Source organism: Cervus canadensis, chromosome 31 (assembly GCF_019320065.1).
Source record: "Cervus canadensis isolate Bull #8, Minnesota chromosome 31, ASM1932006v1, whole genome shotgun sequence".
NCBI lineage: Eukaryota > Metazoa > Chordata > Mammalia > Artiodactyla > Cervidae > Cervus > Cervus canadensis.
The window spans coordinates 38,650,953-38,660,080 of NC_057416.1; the positions used below are offsets into that span (position 1 = coordinate 38,650,953).

The window sequence follows — 9,128 nt, forward strand, 5'->3', positions numbered from 1 at the left end:
GCCAAGACACCACTGTTAATGTCACTAAAGAGAGGACTCAACAAACATAAGTAAAACTCTTCCTAATAACTACGGATTTTCTTTCTTTTTAAATTTTTATGGGGGTATAGTCGATTCACACTGTTGTGTTAGCTTCAGGTATATAGCAAAGTAACTCAGTTACACACATACATATATAATAACTACAGATTTTCTTTTGAAGAAATTATGCCGAAATTGTAGAGAACAATCTCACCTCAAAATTCTCTCTCCAAATGTCAAATCCCATAGCTGTAGCTTTGATTCAGGATTTAACTAGCAAGTTATTTATGACAATCAAAACTCAGATGAAACACACTTCATAGCAATGAAATTGCTGAATGGTTTTTATTAACTGTACTGAATCATTTGCTACTATCTAAAAATGGGGATTCTGACAACTGCTGTTCATGTTTGAGTGCTCAAAAAACATTTCCTGCAGTTTCTGAAGTCCTGCCTGTGATGGCAGAGCGCTGCTGTCTCGTCCGGCTCCCACACCGTCACACACAGGCTGCTGGCTGAAGGTGACCCCCAAAGCCACAGTGTGGGCTGCTCCCGTTCAACGCCTCCCACTCTTCTGCAGCCACCCCACGCGACCTACCCACCCTGCTGTCGCCAACCATGAATCCATCTGATCTGTTCACTGCCATTCACAGGGCCTTTCTGTGGTCTCAAAGCCCAGTTCATCTCTGAACTGGAGCACCTTGGAGATGCCCTGAACCAGAAAGGCCCAACATTTCAGAACAGGTACCTTTATTCCCTTGGGACTTATTATTGGGTCTGTTTGACCCATGTGGTTTGCAAATGAAGCCTGTTTCCCTCCTTTGTGTCAGAATATCTGATGATGTAGATCATTTGCTACTCAAAGTATGGCCCCTAGATCGACAACATCAGCATCCCTGGGGAACTTGTTAGAAATGCAGAGTTTCAAGCTTCATCCGCAACCGACTGATCAGATTCTGCCATTCACCCATCTGCCCAGGTTGATTCCTATTTGCTAGATCTTGTACTGGCGCTAGTGTGGACTTTCAGGTCTAACCCACAGACCCAGAGCCTCACCCGACCCTGACGGTCTGCCCCTAGCAGGAGTAACAGCAGACGCTTCTCCTCCTCTCTGCACAGGTTTCTGCCCTCTGCCTGCAAACATATTAAAGTCGCTCTAGTTTAAACAACAACACAAATCTCTTGACCCCGCTACCTCGGTGAGGAAGAGTGCACTATTGTTCACATTTATGTGTTTCCTCTCTTTGCAGCAGTGCTAAACAGCCCCATCCTGTGGAACCCGGGTCTGCCTCTGTGACTTCTCCTGGCCAAGGAAATGGAAGCAAAGGCGACATGTGTCATTTCTAGGTAGAAGCTCTCAAAGTCAGCTGTGCCTTGCCCTGCCCCTCCTCACTCCCACAAGACTGACGGCGGCCCAGACGGAGGAGGTTCTGCCGACTTGAGTCCAGACAGAAGACGACACAGCAAACCACGGGTGACCTATGGAGGGCATGTAGATTCGCTGCTGAAAGCCACAGAGACGCGGGGTCCATTTGTTACGGCGTACTTTAGCGTAAGCTGACTGACACACACTGAGTCTCAATTCTGTTTCTCCCTTTTATATTTGAAGAAAAACCAGGAAAGAGTATATCTAAAGACAAAAACATTATTGAAAGGTACACTTGCATCTCAGTTCTCTTGTGTGTACCGTGTCCCTTCTCCACCTCTGCCAAGTTTTTTTTTAGAGTTATCGTTATTCTAATTTCCAGATTCCTCCCAGGCTACATAATGATTTTTTATTTTTTTCTTTACAATAGGGATCAGCAGATTAATTCTGTACATGTAGATAGAAAACATTTGGAGCTATATAGACCAAATAGTCTCGTTTAGAATTAATCAACTCTACTGTGGTAGCATGAATGCACCCTTAGAAACTATATAAATGAAAGGGTGAAGCTCTGTTCCAATAAAACTTTCCTGATCCAAGGTCCAAAACTTAGGGGAAAACTTACTTGTTCCATATACTTTAGCCCGTCTAAACCAAGCCAGGCACTAAGAACTCACAAAACCACCTGAAAGGAGAGTAGGCATCTTTCAGCATAAACCTGTAATTTTATAGATAAAGAAATTACTACCAAAATAAATTAAAAAGTCATGTCAAAAACAAAACTCTAGTTAATGCTATGCACATTGAAATATTAAGGGAGAAAGGTACTGGTGTCTTCAATTTACTTTGTTTTTTTAAAAAAGTATTTATTTCTTCTGGTTGCACCATGCCTTAGGTGTGGCAGGAGGGACCTTAGATCTTGTTGCAGCATGTAAACTGTTAGTTGTGGCATGCGGGATTTAGTTCCCTGACTAGGGATTGAACCTGGGCCCCCTGTATTGCGAGTGCAGAGTCTTAGCCACTGGACCATCAGGAAAGACACTCTTCAATATACTTTGAAACACATAAAACAATAAGATGGATTGACGAATGGGTAAAGGGATAGAGGGATACACCAATCTGTGAAAAATCAAGGACAGTAAAATGTTAGGATATGGATGGTGGATATATGGGTATTCACTGTGAAAATCCTTTAACCTTTCTGTATATTTGAAAATTTTTCATAATAAAATATTGGAGGGGTGAGAATGCTGAGGCTAAAGTTTACAGGCCTTGAGTAGAATTGATTGACTTGTGACATGTAATTCTACTTGATAAATATCCCATGGAAAGTTATCAAACAGTGTTTGAAAAACTGATATAAGTTAGGCCTTGAGACACCAGCTCAAATACTTCCACGTTTATTCAAAAAAATACTTGAGCTCCTCATTATATGGCAGGTACTGGGACACACCGGTAAAAAGACAGAGGTGGAATCTGCAGTCTAACAGGAAAGAAAAAGGCTTCCCAGGTGGTGCATTGACAAAGAATCTGCCTGCCAATGCAGGAGACACAAGAGATGTGGGTTCAGTCCCTGGTTGGGAAGATCCCCTGGAGTTGCAAATAGCAACCCACTCCAGTATTCTTGCCTGGAAAATTCCATGGACAGAGGAGCCTTGCAGGCTATAGTCCACGGAGTCACAAAGAGCTGGCTATAATGAGCACACACGCATAGGAATGCAGGAAAGAAAAACTAGCCCATCCTTGGTGGGTCTGAAACTCTCTACCACCTATTGTCTGTACTTTCCATTAAGTACTTCGTGTTTATCATGTTATGATAAAGAGCCTCCTTTCTCTGGGAGACTGCAAGATCCCTGAAACCCAGGGATTCGTGAATGGAGGTTAGTCCCTTCTACATGGTCTCCAACAAAGCTCGCTGTCATGTTTGTTCATAAAGAGGGCTCTGGATACTGGTAATAAGAAGGTGTTGCCAAGGAGGTGATGTGTCTTCATTCATCTGAAAGGCAGACCTCGACCATCATGCTTCCAGCAGTTGTGCAATGGCTGAAGCAAATCCTTTTACCCCTCTGTGGGAGCAGAGTCAATGAATTCTTGTCCTTTCATAGACTAAGCAAAGCCAGCAATCAAGAGAATGGTCATATACAAATACCATATGATAATCACATATGTGGAATCTAAAATACAACACAAATGAACTTATCTATGAAAGAGAAACAGACTCACCAACATAGAGAACAAACTTGTGGAAGCCAAGGAGGGGGGTGTGGGGAGGGGTGGATTGGGAGTTTGGGGTTACTGGGTGGCAAACTAACACATATAGGATGGATAAACAACAGCGTTCTACTCTTTAGCACAGGGAACTATACTCAGCGTCCTGTGATAAACATTATGTAAAAGACTATGAAAGAGAATATATATATGTATAATTGAACCACTTTGCTATCCAGCAGAAATTAGCACAACATTATAAATCAACTATACTTCAATAAAATGTTTTAAAAGAAACAAGAGTATGGTCCTATAATGATGTAGAGGTCATCATCATTCATACAGTTCATATTTGTGAACTTGTAAAATAGACTGCAATGTGTAGCCCCCAAATCAATACTTCTGGCACATCTGCAGTTATTGGTGAACGTGCCCAAAGCTGTGGAACACGTGAGTCACCCTATGCGCGTACCAGTGGGGGGTGACCACAGCGACACTCTGCCTCCTCACTCAGCTCTCACCTGTGAACGAGTGTCTTCTTTGTGGGCCTGTTCAGTGCCACGGTTTTCACATTGATTGTGTGTGCTTTTCGTCGATGATGCTGCTTAAAATGGCTCCCAAGCATAGCACTGCCGAGCTCTCTAGGGGTCTGAAACACAAGCAGGCGGTGCTCGCCTTGTGGAGCAAACACGAATGTTAGACACGCTGCCTCCAGGCACGGGGTGGGTGCTGCGGGCCCTGAAGCTGCTGTTCGTGAGTCAAGGACATAAATTAAATAAGGTCTCCTTGAACAGAAACGCACAGAACACAAGGTCATGCGTTAATCAGTTGAGCAAAATGTTGTTACCATCAGACCAGGAACCTGACCCTCGACATCCCCTAGGGCCAACTGTTCAGTTTTTGCTAACTGGAGGTGGAGGTGTCTTTGTAGATAAGAACCAGCACAAACAATGAAGATTAACTCTGCATGCAGACAACTTTATACAGTATCAGAAAATCCTATGACCGGCAGCTTCTTGAGAGTAATAAGTAAGCCTGGCCACAGACAGAACCACCCTCTCTCTGTCCAGGAGCAGCAAAGGCACGCAGCCTGGAAGACTGACCATGGCGGGGTGTCAGCAGGATGAGACGGACGTCACAAGGCAACAGAGCGCAGGGCATGACTGTGTGGCGTGAGGAGTGAGGAGAAATCACATCCTCGGCATCAAACTAATTGTTTCCTGTGCTTTGGGTGGTCACAACATGCAAACACAATTTATGAAGATCTTAAAGGTCACACTGAAGCTTGATTTTTTTTTTTTTTTTTTAAGTAACTCATTAGGACACCCTGAAGTAAAAGACAATCAATCATGGAAACAGATGGGCTATATAGAACGTGCTGCTGCGTTGCAATTAGTAAAGGAGGCTATGGATAAAGCAAAACTCATTAGGCTGAAAAGCAGAAACACTGCAAAAAGCAAAAGAGCCTGTGGTCGACCACAGCTGTAAACTCAAGGACAAATGTACCATTTGCAAGGCGGAGACAAGACCGAAAATGACAGATACGCCATCCCGGGTCATTTGCAGATGCTCAGCCCAAACAAGGAAAGTATTAAGTTGTACTCAAACATGAACCGAGATCAATGGACTTGAGAATGTTCTTTTCATGGGTCAACGACAGTCACCTGTCCTTGTAAATAATAATTTTTTTAAAAGAGTATTTGGATTCTATGGGTGAAAGATCTACAACCCAGAAATGTATGATTTGTTAACATTCTATGTGTGTGTGAGCTCAGTTGCAAGGCATGTCCAACTCTTTGCATAGACTAGGGCCTGCCAGGCTCCTCTGTCCGTGGAATTCTCCAGGCCAGGATATTGGAGGGGGTTGCCATTGCTTTCTCCAGGGTATCCTTCCAACCCAGGGATTGAACACAGGGCTCCTGCATTAGCAGGTGGATCCTTTACACTGAGTTGCCAGGGAAGCCCACTAATGTTTTATAATTGTAGGCCAAACACACACTCCTATAACCTTGGTGGTGGTTGTTGTTTAGCTGCCAAGTCGTGTCTGACTCTTTGCAACCCCATGGACTGTAGCCTGCCAGGTTCCTCTGTCCATGGGATCTCCCAGGCAACAATACTGGAATTTCTCCTCCAGGGGATCTTCCTGACCCAGGGACTGAACCCATGTCTCATGCATCTCCTACGTTCCCGGTGGGTTTTTTTTTTTTTTTTTTTTTACCACTGAGCCACCATGGAAGCCCCTAAAACCTTGGGGATGGTCCTAAAATTCTCTCTGAATTTGTTAAGGCCAAGCAGCCCACCTGCAGTGTGAGTGGCTACGGGACACCCTGATTTATCTGCACATAGGCCAACCCGGAACCTCAAGGCTGACTCACTGCCCTGCTACCCAAGTGTGGTACAAAGATCAGCAGCACAGTGTCATCCAAGGACGTGTTGGAAACGCAGATTCCCTGGCTCCAACCCAGGAGCACCAAATCAGGGCTTGCATTTTAACAAGACCCCCTAATGATTCACACTGTGCAGCTGCACCCGCAATAGGCTGCAGTCAGGGTGACGACTGTCCAGACCTTGGGGTCAGCACTGCAAGTCCCGTGCGGTGGGAAACCGCTCTGGCTCATGGAGGTCTGGACATCCTATTTATCCCAACACTACAATCAAAGAAAGGTCTCGACAGGAATATCTGAGCCTCAGAGCCACTAAGGAATTGTTGCACCCTGAAACAATTTCCCAGGCTTTATTTTGGGCACACATTTGGTTTTGCGTGATCCTCACATTAGGAAAGGGCTCAGCAGTAGAGAATCTGTCTGCCAATACAGGAGATGCAGGTTTGATCCCTGGGTTGGGAAGATCCCCTCAAGGAGGGTGTGGCAACCCACCTCAGTATTCTTGCCTAGAGAATTCCATGGACAGAGGAGCCTGGTGGGCTACAGTCCATGGGGTCGCAAAGAGTGGGACACGACTGAGCAACTCTGCACACACATAAGGAAAGCAGAACAGTCATTGAGGATGCACAGGTAAAGCTAAGCCTTTGAAGAGCCATCTTCCTCCCCATCCCATCCTTTCATGCCAGGACGTAATAGCCTAAGGAATCCAGTTTGAGCAGAAAGAGACCAGGAGATGTGCTCTGGGAGCCCAGAGCCATTCTCTAGGATTGGTTACATCCTCAGCAGAACTTTCAAGCCAGAGTCCACTATTCTAGTGCAACAGTTCTCAAACTTTCACCCCGTCAGAATTACTTTCAGGAGTCTTACACAGAAACCGCTGGGTTCTGGACTCCAACTCTCTGATTGAGGAGGTCTGGTGTGTGTGTTTCGGGATTGGGGGGTAGGGCAGATGGGGTGATATTCTGCTTTCCTAACATGTTCCCAGGTGGTACAGAGGCTGAATTGCTGAGATCACACCTAGTGAATCACAGTTCTAGAGTCCCAGCTTCTCCATTCTGGGGCAAACAGCTGCCTTTAACCCAGGTTCAGTCCCTGGGTTGGGAAGATCCCCTGGAGAAGGGAATGGCTAACCACTCCAGTATTCTTGCCTGGAGAATTTCATGGGCAGAGGAGCCTGGTGGGCTACAATCTGTGGGGTCACAGAGTTGGACACAACTGAACAACTAACACACACACAGCACCCCCCCCCCTCATTTTCTCCAAAATACAAAACAGCAACAATGAAGCAATGCAATATTTTGCTACTCAGAGTGTGGTCCCAGACGAGAAGCACCCAAATCACATGGGAGCCTGTTAGAAATGCAGCATCTCAGGCCCCACCAGGACCTGCTGAGTCAGGATCTGTATTTCACCAATAGTCCCCAGGCGATTGGCTTGCAAAGAGAATGGTACATCCATATCCTGTGTATAACTGCAACTGCTTTATCTCCTCAGAACCAGTATTACACGTTCTTCTCTTCCATTTATGTGTGTATGCATGTACGCATGCATGCATGTATGCATATTTTAACCATAGAAGAAAGCTTGTTTTCTTACAGCTACACAGACTCATTGCTCAGAATGGATATAACATGTTACCTCCAACACCAAGAGAGCTCTACGGAGGCTGGTGGAGGAGCATTTGCTCTGACTCAGGGGACACAAAGTCTCCGTCTCTCCAGGGAAGCAGTCACCCAGAGGAAGCCTCCACCACCCACTAAGGACAGCTGGGCAGAGCCAGGGTGCATGGCCAGACCTCGGAATCCCTGCCCTTTGAAGGAGCCCCTGTACCTTCTGAATGAGAGGCGGCATTTATCAGCTGTGCTCCTGGGAAAGTTAGATTCCAATCTATTGAACCTACTGAAAGCAGCATGTTCCCTTCTGCAGAGAGATAATGCTGCCCTCAGAGTTGCTACCTTCACTCCACTTTTCCAGTAACAGAAGGCCACACGCTTTGTAATTTCTTCTTTGGAACCCCTGAACTAAATACCAATCCTCCTGGCATTAAAGAAAAGTAGTAGCCAATATTTATGCAGCACAGTTGTTATGTTCCAGATATCCTACTAGACACTTAACATCCATTATCTTATCTACTCCACACATCAACCCAGGAGGTAGCTACTATGATTAGTCCCATTTTACAGATTAGGGAATTTGAGACACAGAGGGGCTGATCCGCTTGTCCAAAGTCATCCAGCAGATTCCAGAGCCAGCACACCAATTAAAAAAAAGGGTAAACCATCATTTTTGTCCTATATTTTCAGGCTAGCTCTTTAAACACTGTAATCACAGACAGGATATGGCAGGCAGGATCCTGTTGACCCGGACAGAGTGTATCTTTTAACCTGTGTGTATCTCAGGTTCCATCTGCGGTGGGCAGGGTAAGAAGCAGCTCTATGTCTCTCGCTGAGGAATTGTGTGAGTCTCTGCTTCCACCAAGTAAACTGCAAAAGCACAGGACGAAGATGATGACCCCAAATAATTTACTGTCAAAACTTCCTTCTGAAACACAGGAAACTGAGGCTGGCTTAATTGTTGGCAACCGTCAAAGTAAGGCACGCCAAGGTTCTATTCTTGTTCTTCAGGTGGGTGGAGGGGGGCTGTTCCCTGAAAAGAGCTGCCTCTCAAGAGGAGGAGGGAAGGTTGAACCTCTCCGAGGAGGTGCAGGAGAAAAAGGAAAAAGGAACAAGGCGGTTCCTAGGTGGACAGCAGCAAGGATGGATCCCCAGGCCCGGCACCCAGCTGGGCTGCAGTTCCCAGCTCCTTTGCAGTTAAAGTTGACCACGTGATTCAGCTTTGGACAGTGGAAGGGGAGCAGAAAGCATGCGTACCTCCTCCAGCTTCACCCCATAAACACCTCCCCGCCCCCATGGTCTCTCTCTGTCCCAGAGCAACCCAGGGAAGCAGGAGTGGAAAACAGCAGGCCGACGGCGGCCCGGGGCCCTGAGGACCGCCTGGAGCAATCCTTCTCACGGCTGTCCCCAGTCCAAGCCTGTCCTCTTTACAGTGTTACCTCCATTTTACATCAAGTTTAACTTCATGGAAGTCACTGAAATGGGGGCATTTGTCTGCTACCGCTGGTATTTGTCTGCTGGTATTAGGCAAAGTAT

At 45.9% G+C, this 9,128-nt stretch overlaps 1 non-coding gene across 1 annotated transcript; it reads right to left on the reverse strand.

Moving 5' to 3' along the window:
* Nucleotides 1-2,350: 2,350 nt before the first annotated feature.
* TRNAA-CGC lies at nucleotides 2,351-2,423 on the reverse strand. Its single transcript has one exon. It is a non-coding gene; the product is annotated as a tRNA-Ala (tRNA).
* Between the last annotated feature and the right edge of the window lie 6,705 nt (nucleotides 2,424-9,128).